The 14,718-nt window shown below is 44.1% G+C and overlaps 1 long non-coding RNA gene across 6 annotated transcripts in view; it reads left to right on the forward strand.

The window, feature by feature from the left end:
• The first annotated feature begins 314 nt into the window (after positions 1–314).
• LOC308611535 overlaps positions 315–14,718 on the forward strand; it is a 175,754-nt gene continuing 161,350 nt past the window's right edge. For 2 of the 6 annotated variants that reach the window (XR_014014942.1, XR_014014943.1), the window contains exon 1: positions 319–627. This is a non-coding gene — a long non-coding RNA (uncharacterized lncRNA). Of the gene's footprint in view, positions 628–14,718 lie in introns of all 6 variants that reach the window. The other 4 variants (XR_014014941.1, XR_014014944.1, XR_014014945.1 and 1 more) reach the window with 4 other exon arrangements.

Genomic DNA, 14,718 nt, shown 5'->3' on the forward strand with positions numbered 1-14,718 from the left:
GTCCGCGGTCTGGTGCCTAGCATAGGCTAAATACACGGCATTTTTGTGAACAGAAGCCGGGATTCCAGCTGTCATATTTAATGAGGAATTATAGTCTTCTTATTGGGGGGGAGGGGGGGGTGTCACGGTACGTCAAGGGCGGGAGTCGAACCCGCCACCCCAGGCCCCGAGGGGTCTCCTCGGGTCCCCACTTCGGGCCAGTGGGTGTGGCTGGGGGCAGCCGAAGACGTGCGTGCGTGCGTGCGTGCGTGAGAGCGGGCGTGTCCAAAGGGTGGGCTGCGCGCGCCGCGAGTGGTTCGGCCCGGTCCCCGGCTCATTGTGCTCGCCTCACGCAGGCCTGAGTTCGCAACAGCGCTGGAGGCCCGGGGCCTGTGACCACAAAGAGGGAGCCGGGGGCCGGACGGGAGCGTGGCGGCGGCGGCTGAGGCCCAGGCCAGGCCCCCTCCCCTCACCGCCCGCCTGCCTGTTTGCCCCGCCCCCGCCGGCGGCGCCGCGCCCCTCCCCCAACCGCTAGACTAGCACGGTGCGGGGGCGGCGCGCGAAGACATGGGGGAGAAGCTGGAGCTGAGGCTGGAATCGCTCGTGGGGGCCGAGCCCGCCGTCTGCCCGTGGCCGCTGCCGGTCTACGTAAGTGCCACCCGTCCCCTCCTCCCGGACCCCCGCCTCTCTTCCCCCACGGCGCGCGCTGAACCCACCGAGAAACGGAGCGACTCGAGTCGCCAGACCTCCTTTGGAGCCCCCCTTCCGGCCCCGCCGTGGTTCTCCGCGGCCGTTTCCAGCCCCCGCGCGCAGGGTGGGCAGAGGGGAGCCGGCGCCGGCCGGGGGCGCAGACTCGGCCGCGGGGACCCCGCGCTTCTGAGGGGCGCCCGAGCCGGTCTGCGGTTGGCTCTGCAGGGCTGGGGACCCCGGTCTCCCCGGGCCTGGACTGCCGGCGGGCTTGCCCTTCTGTACTTTAGGATTTGACATGTAGGGTTTCTTTTGCCTGGTAGTTTATTCTTAGCGCTGTCAACGTGCTTAGGTTTTTTTTATTTTATTTTTGAGGGCACCCTTTCCTCCCTCTCTCCAGTTTTTTGTGTTTCTGTTTTGTTTTGTTTTAGTTAGGCATTTTGTCCCTCTGATCTTGAGTGGGTGGGCTGGCAGGACACTTGGAGAGGAGGCGTGCTGTCCCCTGATCTCGAGTGGCCTTTGGAAAATGACACGCCAAAGGGAAATTTACACACAAGTCCGGTGATTCCAGAAATGCAGGGTGTCCGGCCAGGTGGGCGTCCGGCCTCTCGTCCCCTGTGGCGGCGTGGTGCGCGTGTACCTTGTCTCAGGGTTTACGCTTGGGCCCCGCAGCCCACCTTCCGGAGGGAAAGCGCAGTGGGCGCCTTGGGCCGGCGCCTTTGGGGCGCCCTTTCGTGCGCTCAGCTTGCGGGGGACCGGCCTCCAGGCGACCCGGCGGGGAAGCCCGCGCGACCCGCGCGTGTGTGTCAGTTTTGTGGAAAGTGTGTCGCGGCCGGGGTCGGGACGCTGGGACCGCCTGGAGCCGACGTTGACTCCGAGCCCAGGTTCTCCGCAGTTATCTGAGGTCCGAGGGTTTCCAGCCCTCCACTGCGCACTGGCGCTTTCTATTTTTGCCCTTCCTGTGCCTGGAGGCGCGGCTGAGCCTGGGCTCTGGCTTTTCCGGTTGGGTAACTCCAGGCGGCCCGGGTGGGCGGCCTGAGCAGCAGTGGGCCGGGCGGGGAGACATGCCAGGGGAGGGAAACTGAAAGTGGGGAGAACCTTAAGAACTCCAGCTGATCCACTTGCCTCACCTCCCCGCCCCTCTTACTGCATTTGTCATGCAGGGGATGGCTGGCCGGCACATTTTTCAAACTGTAATAATTTGTGTCTCCTTAGTAGCCGTGAAGCATAGTTCACTTGTAGTGCACAGTTGTAGGAGTTTTGATCGCCATCAGGCGGCAGAGCAATCCTGTCATGCCATTTGCTGCCCTTTGGCGCCAGGGTGCCTCTAGCCTCTTGGCCACTAATCTCCTCTCCGTCCCTAAGGTTTTGGCTTTTCCAGAAAGTCAGATAAACGGAACAACAGCATGTAGCTTTTTGATTCTGGCTGCTTTGGCTCAGCAAAAGCTATGCGATATTCCTCCCGGGTTTGCTTTTTTGTTGTTGTTGTTTTAACTCTTTATTTAGTTAGTTATTTACTTGGCTGTGCTGGGTCTTAGTTGCGGTACATGGGATCTTTATTACCGTGTGCAGTATGTTTTAGTTGCGGCGTGGGGGATCTAGTTCCCTGAGCAGGGATGGACCCCTGGCCCCCTGCATTGGGAGTGTGGAGTCTTAGCCACTGGACCACCAGGGAAGTCCGTCATCCCTGTTGTTGCGGGTATGAGAAGCCACTCCTTTTTCTTGCTGTGTTGTATTCCATTTTCCGTTTGTCCATTCGCCTGCGGGTGGCAGGACTTGTGGGATGTTTCCAGTTTTGAGGGGATCATGAATAAAGCTGCTGTAAACATCCCAGGGCAGGTTTCCATGTGAACTTGGGTTTTTACCTCACTTGAGAAAATACTCAGGAGTGGGACTGGGGTCTGTGCTAAGTGTATGTTTAACAACTCTTCTGCATCTTAGAAATTGGTATTTTTGAATATTGGAAGAGTTTAGAAATCCACTGTGACCCAGCACCCAGGCACTTGAAACGAAGTTGAACGTTCATCTGGAGATGGTCACGTTGTCCCCGTCACTGTCTTTTATTCGAGGCAGAGCGAGGCCACAGATGTGTAACCCTTGTAAGGAAGGCCTCGTGTGTCCAGGCCCTGGCAGGACCTGGCTTTCTGGTGGTGGGCAGTTCTGAAGTGGAGAGCGTCTTTCCCTTGCTGGCCAGACCTCGCTTGGCAGGGTGCGGGGTGTGCTGCCTGCCTGGCCGGGCGCTCTTTCTGCCGGTCAGCAGCCGTTCCTGGTGTGTCTGTCCTACTACCAGGCAGGCGGTCAGGGGCCCTAGTGACGTGCTCAGCGAGCCGCAGCCTTCCTAAAGCTTTGCGGGTAATGTCTGCTACCCTCCCATTTCCCTGCTGAGGAATTTTGCTTTCTCATGGGAAGTGAGGGGGCCAGTACTTCATAAGAGTTCCTATTATGTGATGACTCGATGCTGAATACATTAAGAAAATGGGCTCCTTCCAGAAGCTTAACTTCTCAGAAGGTCAGATTTCGCATGTGACTGCACGTTTGAAACGAGTGAGCTTGTTTGTTCATGGATTCATTCATTCTGCAGGCACCTCCTGGATATGTACAGTGAGTGTTCCAGGGGGCGCGGAGGACAGTAGACAGTATTCTTTTTTTTTTTTGATTTTTGAATTTTATTTTATTTTTTTATACAGCATGTTCTTATTAGTCATCAATTTTATACACATCAGTGTATACACGTCAATCCGAGTCGCCCAGTTCAGCACACCACCATCCCCACCCCCCTGCGGCTTTCCTCCCTTGGTGTCCATACGTTTGTTCTCTACATCTGTGTCTCAGCTTCTGCCCTGCAAACTGGTTCATCTGTTTGAGACAGCTGAGACAGCTTTGTACTTCCCGCTTCCAGGGGCTCTCGTGTGGGCGCTGCGAAGCGGGGTTTTAGATGGTGCAAGGTGGAAGGTGGGCACTAGAACAGGTGCCCAGTGCCCGGGTGTGCGTGCGCTAGATGGGGCGTGCGGCCTCGGACTCCTGCCGGCTCGGTGACCCCGGCCGAGTGCTCTAAGGCTTCTAGGTCTCAGTGTTCTCATCTGTAGCATGGGCTGAACAGGACTCACTCTCTCTGGAGGTTACAAGGTCTCACTGTGTTAATGCTTGTAGACCCTACAATGTAGGACTTAGGACAGTTTGGAGCATCGTTAATTGTTCCACAGATATTACCTGGTCTGTTGAACGACTTTGCCTGGTACACGCCAAAGCGATTAGGAAATTGGTATATCCCAGCTTCATTTCCTTTCCATTAAAACAGGGCTCAGGAAAAAAAATTCTGTTTTTCAGTAGTCGTATCATATAGTGGAAAGGGCACTGGTGTGAAGGCAGCTTAGGATTTGAATTCCAGGGCTTATGCTGTCTGTGGCCTGGGCAGGTTACTTTTGAACTGCAATCCCCACGCTTGTAAAATGACATTAAAAACCACTCTTTCTGTGGGTTCTTAGAATTAATTAAGCAGGTTATGTGTGTCAAGTAGCCTGGCACTTGAATGAGTTGTCAGAACCAAGGGCTGCTGGAGACGATGCTTCCGCCCTAGGTAATCTCCCCTTCTACTGGGCGGCAGGTAGACACAAGCACAGTAGTCAGTGCTCTGGAAGAAGTGAGTTCTGGTGCTACAGAGCACAGAATCTTTTTTTAAATTTAATTATTATTTTATATTGGAGGTTAGTTGATGTACAATGTTGTGTTAGTTTCAGGTGTACAGCAAAGTGGTTTAGTTATTCATATATCCATTCCTTTTCAGATTCTTATCCCGTACAGTTTGTTCCAGGCTATGGAGTAGACTTCCCTGTGCTATGCGGTAGGTCCTTGTTGATTATCTGTTTTATACAGAGTCGTGTGTCTGTGTTAATCCCAAACTCCTAATGTATCCCTCCCCCCCCCACCTTTCCCCTTTGCAGAGCACAGAATCTTGGAAGGGAAAGTTCAGGGTAGGCTTCTTGGAGGAGGTGCCATCCTTTCTAAGGATATGTAGAAGCTCCTGGCGTGGCAGGAGGGAGCAGTGTGTGTCAAAGTTTGAGAAATATAAGAAAATATGGCAAAACTAAGGTATAGGACTAGAACTCAGGGTTTGGGAAAGAAATGAGAGTTGATACTGGAAACCTAGTGGGGCCCAACAGAACGGGGCCTTGTTTGTCCTGTCAGAAGTTTAGATGTTTATCCTGAAGGCTGTGGGAAACCCTAAAGAACGGTGAGATGGACTTCTGGTTTAGAGACTCACTTGGACCTCCATGTGCAAGGCACTTGATTGGGTGCAGGGTGAATTGTAATCTAAGGTTTCCACTTAAGTTATAAAAGGTTGGACTGGATTTTGGAGATCTGAGAGAGAATGGGTGGGGCCTGGTGACCAGTTAGAAAAGGGAGGGCAGCAAGCGTGGGTGACAGTTTACAGCTGCATCTTTTTGAGAGATATAGAGCACAGTAGGAAGGTATTGGGGGTTGGGAGAGGATCTCACTTCATCTTCAGTGCTTTAGAGGGGCCTGGTAGACAGGTCTGGGCCCAAGGTTCAGATCTGGGCTTTTGGGGAGGAGAGGTGTTTGAAGGCATGGGAGAGACTTAGGTTACCCACAAGAAGATCCAAAGAATCATAGGTCTGAGGGCTTTTTAAGTGGGTATACTGAGGAAGTTTATAAGCTGAAAGAAAGCAGCCAGCAGAGAAAGGGTGTGAAGATCTAGGAGAGGAAATGATTGTTCATTTGTTTTCAAAAAGCTGAATACTTATCGTGTGCCTGGCCCTTTTCTAGGATCTGGGGTTCTCACCATGTGTTACCTCTTCTGCAAGGACAGTTCAACTCATTCCCTGGTGAAGAGAAGTCAGATTATTCTTTGCATCCCATTCAGGTGTAGGAACTGTTCTGTACCTCTGAAGGGACTTTACTTAACGAGAGTAATAAGTTAGAAATCAAAAGAAATTAGAGCTGGAAGGGACCTTAAAAGCCACTGTACTTAATTTTGCCTAATATTTTACATTGATTGTAAGAAAAATGCAGAGCCCATTCTCTTCAGAATTCCTTCACTGAACTTTCTTTATGACTTTCATCCAGTGGGTCTAGCTTGTAAATTTTGGCCTCCTCCTAAATTTGCTTCTTCATCCACATTACATTTTGCCCCGACTATGGTAGAAACTCCTGGGTGGTTTCGCGGCCCCTGGTCTCAGTTCCTCTAAGTTCATCTGCCTACCCGGGTTGAGTGATCTTCTAACATGACAAGATATGCCTAAAATAATGCTGCTAATGGCTTGCCCACACAGAGTCAGTGCATACTAGCCGCCCAGCGTGTGCTCTGCACAGAGGCCTGTAGTCTGAACTGTGCTTTGCCAAGCCTCCTGGGGCTCTTTGCCCTGAGGAAGGGGAGCTTTTTGTGATCACTCTCTTTATCTAATTGGTTCTTCAGCTGCGGGGCGCCTTTTTCTCATCAGCGGAGGCACCCTTACTCAGCCAGTGGTAGCCCCAGGGCCTCATCACTTGTGGGATACAAGCCATGCTCTCTCCCAGGCTTGCTTGGGCCAACATCTCTATTTTTATTTCTGTCTCTTCTCACACTTGGACCGCTGGTCTTTAGTCATCCCCACCTGCAGTATTTACAGTGCCCAGCAGGTGTCAGGCTTGAGTGTATTTGCACAGGTGCTCCCTGTGCAGTTAATGCACCTCCTACTCCAACTCTGCATAGCCTCATCTTTCTAGACTGTACTCCAGGGTTATCATGAAGCCGTCACTTAGATATAACTTTTGGCCTCCATAGGCACTTCTGTGCTTTATGTCATGTGATTGAAATTTTGACTTTATAGATCTTCCTCCTTAATGAGGCTTTAAGGACAGGAGTCATTTCTAATCCTTAGCACAGAGCAGATGCTTTTTAAAGGTGATAAAATGTATGGTTTAAATGACTCATTTTACAATAATTTTGCTTTAGCTTCTGTTAGAAATAAAGTTTCCAGATGTTGTGTTCCTGCAATAAGAAATAAAGATGTGACCTTCCAGTTGTGTAAAGCTCATCAATGCTGTGTAAGTGCGTCAGGTGCGCTAAGGAACGTGGAGCCAAGTGGTCTAGTTGTGAGAGAGACTTAACTATGTTAACAAAGGTAAGCCTCCATTGTGTCCTGCCAACATTTGACAGTTGCTTTTGGGCAAACTAAATTTATAAAATTTTAAACTGTTCCTCCCCTTTAAAGGGATTGAATATTTGGCCACTTTGGTGCACCTGTGTCTTGTGAATTGTCCAATTGGAGATGGAGGTTTAGAAAGTGAATTTTAGTCTTGTTTAAGTCTCTTCCCATCAGACTGGTCTCGTGATTTCCTACACACCATGTTACTTCCTGTCTACCTTTCCTTGGTGTTGTTCATGCCTGGATTGTCTCCTGTACCTGCTCAAACCTTGGTCCATTCTCATTTGTACCATGGAAGTTTGTCATGCCGGATACTGTCAGAACTAATTTTACTTAAGTTTGTGTTAAGGTGCAAAGCACACGTTTTGTATATTATCTGTTTTTTGTGTTTGTTTATATTTTTATGGTTTCTCTTCAAGAAATATTATGAGTAGGGAAATAACAAGATGTAAAGAGAAAAAAGTCTTCATTCTCTTTTAAGTTGTTAGAACATCTACCTGCAATCATAATGCACTGTGGTATGTGTTAAAATAGGAAATCTGTGTCATGTCCCGTAGGAGCAGGAAAGTCAGTGGTGTTAGTGGGGGTGTGTCATGGAAGTAATCACAAAGCAGGTGACTGCTGGTTGGGGTCCTGAAACATTAGTGTGTGTTCCCTGTGTCCAGTAGTGGTCTGGAGGGGTCAGGAAGCGTGTCTTTCAATTTGAGGGAACAGAGGGTTTGAGGTCCTCTCTGTTCTATTGCTCTAGTATAGTGTACTGCATAGCAGCTCATAAAATACTGGGTTTATAGTTGATATTTAAATCGCTGATTGATCATCAAGATTGGGATGATGTATCATTGGAAATGAAAATAGGAAGAGTCTTATGCTTTTTAGGTTTTTCCTTTTTTTCTGATGTCTCAGAAGGCTCTTTGACGGGGGACTTTTTATTCTCCCATACAATTCCATGAATACTTATACCCTGGCACTTATTTTAATGGCATTTTCAATTTATAAATGTCTCTGAAACACATACTGTAAACTATTTGAGGGTAATGACCATGGCCATTGATGGCACATCTTAAATGTGCATCGTGTTAATGTTTGAGTGTCAAGTGGTCTACCATCAGTGCTTCCTTCTTTCACCCAGTTTTCTTCCTCATTTCTTTCTCCAAATTTGTCTCATTTTTCTACTCTCCCTTTTGCTTCTCTATTCTTGCTTTCTCTTTCCCATTGCATGTGTCATTCTTCTTCTTCTTCTTCTCCTCCTTCTGACTTCATTATTACGGCCAACCAAAACCTTTTCTAGGATTGTCTCTGTCTTCCTTTCCTCTTCTTTGCCATCCACAAACTCTTACAGAATATTCTTGCTTGACTCCGTTACTTCCTAGCAAACCCATGTACTTCCTGGTCACTTTAGAACATTGAAAAGTGTTGGAATTTTTAAAAATAGGTAATTATAATCAGTCTTCTTTCACCTCTGGCATAAGACTCTTCTTCCTCAATCTGACCATTCTTAAATCTAGAAGTACTCCAGCTCATTGGTCTCCCTTACCCCCATGTTTAGGCCAAAGAACTTGTGAAACCTTAGCCCTGTTTAATACTTGAATTTATCAAAACATAAGAGGGCTAATTCTGCCTAAGGGCACCAAAGAAGAATAAAGACGCCACAAATAAACGTTTAGTCCAGATTTATAGTGGACTCTTAAGTGCCTAGTTGAGTGCTAACCGTTAACTCACTTGAACAACAGGGAGGTCATGACACAAACTAACATGTTAATTGTATAGACACTTCACTTCACCATTCCTCAATGTAGCTGATAAACTGCATCCAGTTAGCTTAAATAACATGAATGATGAATTTCCCTGTGTATATAAATGGGGAGTTTCTAAAGTTTTCGTTTTCCCTTTGTACAACTACTGACTGCCACCTCGCTTGGTCAGTGCAATAGAAAATGATGACTAAGAAACACATTGTCTCAGTATCAGTGGACATTATGTCCTAGTAGTGTATAAAAATCTCAAAATTCTTAATCTAAAAGGTAGTTCTGCCAATCTTATATCCTTTTCCTTTGTTAATATAAATATCCAATCTATGAAGGTCTCAGTTTCCTTACTTAGAATATGAGGTGGATAGATTTGCTGATATCTAGAGACCTTTCCAATTTTAATATTCCCTAGTTATAAGGGCTGAGCCAAATACAATGGCTCCCTTAATCATTAACCTTGCTCATGATGAAAGTTATCAGCAAGTTCTACTTGTAAGAGATCAAACATTCATATAGATGTATATTGTAGCACATTGACTTTTATAGAACTCAAAGTAACACAACATAGTTACATTCATAGACTTAAGGTCACTGTGGTATACTTTACAATTTTTCTTTTCCCTAGTAAGGAAATGTAGATCCCTAGGAAGGGATTTCTTTCTCTGCCTTTCAGTAATGTAAGCCTTTTATTATCTCTTGGATCCTAAAACTGGGTAGGGTTTTGGCAGATGGAGCTTAGGACAGACATTCCAGGTGACAGGGACAACACGAGAAAGGGCAGAAGGAAGAATGGATTTTCAGAAAGACTTGATATCTTACATGATGAGAGCAGCGTTTCACAATCTCTGTCCTGCAGAACACTGGTTTTAGATGATGTTAATGTAGTTACAAGACAGAAGCATTTGAGAAGAGCTGTACTCTACATCCCGACATGAAATTCAAGTTTCACTTTGTTACATTACATACTCTGAAAAGTTTTGGAGGAAGGAATTGATTTATTTTTGTTTAATTCAGTCTTACTCACAGTTACTTGACAAACCTATATTCAGCTGATGGGACTGTATTTTGTGAAAGGCCAATCGGAGAAATGGTGAGATGGAGCTTAGGATATTTCTCTGTTGGGACAGGCATGTGATTATTTTTCTTATAATTCTTTACTGTTTGTCGTAACAATTGTTACTTTGCAGGAGTCAGGTTTTGTTTTTTTTTTACATCTTTATTGGAGTTTAATTGCTTTACAGTGTTGTGTTAGTTTCTGCTGTATAACAAAGTGAATCAGCTATATGCATACATATATCCCCAGGATTCAGTTTTAAGCCCTCTGTTTTTACCTGAGTTATTGGGACTCTTAGAAAGCTCAACAGTCCTGGAGTCTTCATCTCTGATGTAGTTTCCAGAGGCTCCTGGCACTTACCACTATTTTCTCTTGATTCTTTTCCTCCGGCTTCAGACTTCTTAGGATTATGAGCTGATGGTTTTCTCAGCCTCTAGTGTCAAAACCAGCTACCTCACTCATCTTCATTGTCTCAGTTACAAGGTGTAATATTTCCCATGTTTATATGTGTCAAAATATACGTCAGGGATTGATACATAGCATATGCATAATAAAAATTGTATTTCTTTTTTTTCTTTGTTCAGAGGTATCCAAACACTGGCCAAGTTCTTAAATTGAAAGTAGAGTGATCTAACTTATTCAGCTCATCCAACCATCAATGTTGAATATTTGTCTTTTTTCTTACACATGTTTCTTGTATTCCAATTGTGACATTCTAGAGCACAGTGAGTACATTTATAACTTATTACTGCATTACTACCTTGGCTATTCCTTGACCAAAATTTACTTCACACAACTGACAGCCTAATTAACCTACTAGATTTTTTTTTAATGTACGCATACATTAAAAAAAAATCTAGTAGGTTAACTTCATTGCTAATAACTGAATTTTTACATCTCTATGCACCCATGTATGCAACACCAGATCAAGATATTATAAAATATTTCTAACACCCTACACGGTTCTCTGTTACTTCTTTGTGTTCCATACTCTCCCAGGGCAACACCTAAGCTGACCTCTATCACCATATATGACATACATGGAAAGACACAGTGTGTATTCTTTGGTATCTGGCCTCTGGGTACATATCATTCTATCAGTAGTTTATTGTTTTATTGTGTTTTCCTGATTTTTTAAACCTAGACATTCATACAGTGTCAAAGTACCACTGAGTTCTTCATATTATTATGCTGACCTCCATCTTCAGGGGCTTTCCACAGTCTTCCATGTGTCTTTCCACCTCCTTTCTCTTCCGTCTAATTATGTTTCATTTAACCAACCTCAGCCAGCCTTCCCCCATATTCCCCAACACGTAGCACTCCTGTGTTCAGCCAGTTTTGTCCCCTATTCCATAAGCCCTTTGTGCCATTCCTGACACTGTGCCTGTTCCCTGCCCGGAAGGCCTGTTCCCTACCCTCTATATACTTGTTCAAGACTCAGTTTAAATGCTACCTGTTCTGAGAAGTCTTCTCAGAAGAAGCCAGTACTTTTTGGAATCCTTCTTTAATGAAATCCCATAGCAAGTGTAATCTGTCCTCCCTGATCTGGTATTTAATTATCCATTGTTCCTATCATATAGTGTTTGTTTTCCTTGTGTGCTGTTATTATTTATTGAAGCAGATTACAGTGACTTGAACCAGGAACTGGGTCATTTTCCTCTTCATTTTAGCGCAAGTTTCTGTGATATGAAGTTAAACTCTTTTTCCCTCACTTCCCATTCACCCTCAGCAGTTGTTAAACATGAAGTACAAGTGAAATTTATTGGTTAACAGGTTTTTGTGGTCCTTGTTTCTGGTCCCTAGGTCTAAGCTGCACTTCTGTAGTGCTAATTTGACTGATTTCTTATTGTCACATAACTCAGGAATTAACTAAATCATTACAAATTTAGCTCCATATAAGATAGTATAAGAAAAACCCAGTGGATATCAAAAGTTTTGGCCTGGAGGAGAGTGTTGTATGAGTCCTAGTTTGGTGGGACTCACACTTAATGATCGAGCCTTCCAATATTCCACTGTAAGTAAGAAAGAGGTATGCAAATATATGGTTAATATTTACCAGTGTTGATAGAAAAGAGAAGAGAGAAAGGGACAACAGATACTTTGAGGGCCTTTTGGAATTCATGAACAATTATGATTGGATGGGGAAAAAGAAGAGCCGAGGGCTAACCTCCCACAAGTGAGGTCAGGAAAGAGAGAAGGGCTCATCTGGTATGCAGGTAGAGAGGTTTGACCTACAGAATCTTAGAAAACCTCAACAATCTGAGCAGCGTTGGCAAGAGGCAAACTAAAGGGCTAACAAAAGTCTGCAAAAGTCTCACACAAAGAACTCTGGCATGGTGTTCATCATCTAGCTAATCCTAACATGCAGACATTTATGAGAGTAAAGTCAGGTCTTTACCAGAGTGGGTTTCTTATTTGGGCAACTGGGTCAAATGAAGAAAGGCAGGTGTAGGCTGCCAGAGTAATAAGTAAGGAGAGGAAAAACAAACAGAACGAGACATATCATTCATCAGTGATTTCCCCCCAGTATTCTTAGCCTCCACCTTATCTCCATCTTACTGCGAACACAGGAACTAGACCGAGCAGTGAGGTAAAAGGTCTCTACAGAAACTGAGGTAATATAGAAAATAAAACGTAAAATTGTACATTTTCTTCCTGGGGGTAGTTGAGACGACAGTTCAGTAATCACATAAGGTCAGGCGACGTCTACAGGAATTGTAGCGAAGCTGGACAAAGCAAGGAAACATCTGTTCGCTGGCATCTGAACGTCAGGGAGACACCAAGACGTGTGGGCCAAGTTGTGGAGAGAAGGGAAACACAGACGCAGGCTTGACATTTGGTGCAGCTTTTCTCCTCTGGGCATTTGCTGATTCAGATCTTACAGCCTAGGAACTGAAAAGCCAAGGAGTTCAAAAGACTCTAACCACAGACGCCAAAGGGCAACAGCTCAAGCTAAAGGCAACAACTAATGGAATGACAAGCTAAGTGTATCTTTAGTCTCACAGGGCTGTGGGAACCATCACATTTAAAGCGTAACAAATACAAGGGTAGTTGGGAATAGGGAGAATCCAAACTTTCACATGGTAATCCCAAAGGGCAACACCCATAGGGAAGGACAAGACAGAAATAGACCAGCCTTCACACAGACTGAAAAATGGCTTTGAATGAGCTCAAACTGAGAATGGACTAAGGTTACCAGTCCCTATAGTAACTGTCTGCCATGGGCCAAAGTAAATCTTTTCAAGAGGAAGATAACAACATCCAGAATGTGGAGGTATCTTTATAGTTTCCTAAAATAAGTTAAGCCCCATTTTAGTATAAAAAATAATTGGACATAACCAGAAAAAAGACTAAATGATCAAAAGTTCAAAAAAAAGAAGAAAGAGAGAAAGTAGACAACAGAAATAGACACAGGAGGACAAGAGTTAGCAGGCCTTGGTTAAAAAAAAAACAACAAAACTACTATGGTTAAACAAAGAAAATAGACACATGGCAAATAAGCATATGAAAAGATGCTACACATTCCATGTCATCAGTGAATTTTGAATTAGAACAATAATGAGATACCACTACACACCTATTTAAATGGCTGAAATCCCAAAACCGAAATACTGAAGTTGGTGATGATGCAGAACAATTGGAATTCTCATTTGTGGCTAGCGGGATACTTAGCAGTTTATTACAAAATAAACGTACTTTTACCATACAATGACCGAGTAATCCTGCTCTTTGGTATTTACCCATAGAAACGGAAAAGTTCTGAAAAGTTATGAAAGTAAGAGCCTTTACAGTGAGAAAATTCTATGATTCTATGGTTTTTCAACTGATTAATTTGTGTAGTTCATCCATTTTACTCATTGAATACACTTAAGTATATTGTTCCTTGAAATGGCCATTCAAAGTTGTTTCCTGTGCCACACACTATTATTGTTAGGGTTGGTCCTGTGTAAATCTTACCCCCACTGAATTAGTATTAACCCTAAACAAGCAACTTTCTTCCATAAGGAAACAAAAAAGAGGTTCAGAAATGTCCAAACAAAGGTTTTATAAAACTGTGTTATCAAATCTTATTTATCAAAAAACTTCAAACATAGCAGTATGAGTTCCCATATACCCTTTACTCAGCTTCCCCAAATGTTAACATTTTATATTACTAGAGTATAATTATTGAAAGCAGAAAGTTTACATTGTCACAATGCTACTAACGATTTATAGACTCGTATTCAAATATTGCCTATTGTCTTGTGGTCCAGATTCAAATCTAGGATCCCTTATTGCATTTGCTTGTCATATCTCCCCATTCTTCTCTAATCTAGGATAGTTCCTCAGTCTTTTTTTGTCTGTTATGACCTTGAACTAATGGAAAATCCTAGCCAGTCATTTTGTAGAATTTTTCTCAAATAGGATTTGTTTGATATTTTCTCATGGTTAGACTGAGGATATGTATTTCTTGACAAGAACACTTCAGGAGAGATATGCCATTTTCAGTACATATTAGAGGTGCAAACAAATCTGTATGTCTCACTACTGGGGATGCTAACGTTGATGACTTAGTTATAATGATAGCTGCAAAATCACTATTTTTCCCTTTGTAATTATTTGAGATTGTTCAAATATTCTGCTTCTTGTTTAATTGTCCCATACTAATCTTAGCATCCATCAATAATTTTTGACTCCATCCTTTACTGTGGTGTTTGATGATTGTTCATTTTCTATTCCCATCATTCCCTCTACATTTATTAACTATAATTTGAGTATAAGAAAGAGCTGTTCTTCTCCTTCATTTATGTATTTATCTGGTTATTTGTTTATATATATACATACATCAGTGTGAACTTGTGGATATTTATTTTATTCTACGGGTTAAAATTTATTACTATCATTAATAGTTTTGTTTCTCAAAGTGTTCCATATTTGGTCACTGGTACTCCTTCCAGCTGTCTCCTATATTTTTCCTACATGGCCATACAATTTTTGGAGTAATATCTTACTTTCTGACACCACAAAATGCTCCAGACCCATCTTTTACTTTCCTCTGTCTCAGCCTTGAATCAGTCGTTCCTCCATGGAGTTCTTGTTTCTTGCATTAATAATGGTATTCAGA

Source organism: Mesoplodon bidens (genome assembly GCF_964165515.1).
Source record: "Mesoplodon bidens genome assembly, contig: HAP1_SCAFFOLD_231, whole genome shotgun sequence".
NCBI lineage: Eukaryota > Metazoa > Chordata > Mammalia > Artiodactyla > Ziphiidae > Mesoplodon > Mesoplodon bidens.